Genomic DNA, 773 nt, shown 5'->3' with positions numbered 1-773 from the left:
TCTTAGGAACACTGAAGCAAAAAATAAAATGATCAAAATGTTTGAAGCAAACAAAGAAAAAATATATGAATAAAATCAAAAGGTGTTTAGTGAGCTTAAAGAGGATTTAAATAAATGCATAAAAGATTTAATTAATAAAATATTAAAAGTTTTGAATGACCAATGCATTCAAGAGTTAGAAATTATAAAAACAAGTTGAGCATCAATTCAGGATATAAAATATTCAATTGAAAGCTTGGTTCAATCAGTAAGAGGACAAAGTATTGGAACTTGAAGAAAATGTTGATATGGTAAATCATGCATTCAGTAAAGATTCTACAGCTGCTTCATGAGAGAAAAACTTTAGAAATATAGGAATAAATGAAAAATAAGTAGACTCAAAATGTATAAAAATTTATTCATCAAATTCTATAGCAGTGTGTTTTCTAAATCTAGGTAAACTGAATTGAATATTCAAATACAGGATTTGATTCAGAAAATAGTCACAACCAGAAAAGAACCTTGCCCTAATGCATCATAAAAATTCTTGGAATTTAATGTAAAGAATATTAAAAGCTGTAAGCAAAAGTGCTCACTCCAACAACACATACTAAAAGTGTAAAAGAAAAACAGAAAGTAATCTTTAAGGCAAGAGTACCTGAAAAACTAGATGCCCAATACAAACCTTAAAGGCCAACAGAACTCACTGTGAAAATTTTAAAACTATGTAACAAACATTTGCTGGCAAGCTCAAGGGCGTGAATTCAATCCCTGGTTCCACCAAAAAAAAAAAA

The sequence above is a fragment of the Octodon degus genome, unplaced genomic scaffold, assembly GCF_000260255.1.
Source record: "Octodon degus isolate 3935 unplaced genomic scaffold, OctDeg1.0 scaffold00007, whole genome shotgun sequence".
NCBI lineage: Eukaryota > Metazoa > Chordata > Mammalia > Rodentia > Octodontidae > Octodon > Octodon degus.
Note: the sequence above shows the minus strand (reverse complement) of the source record.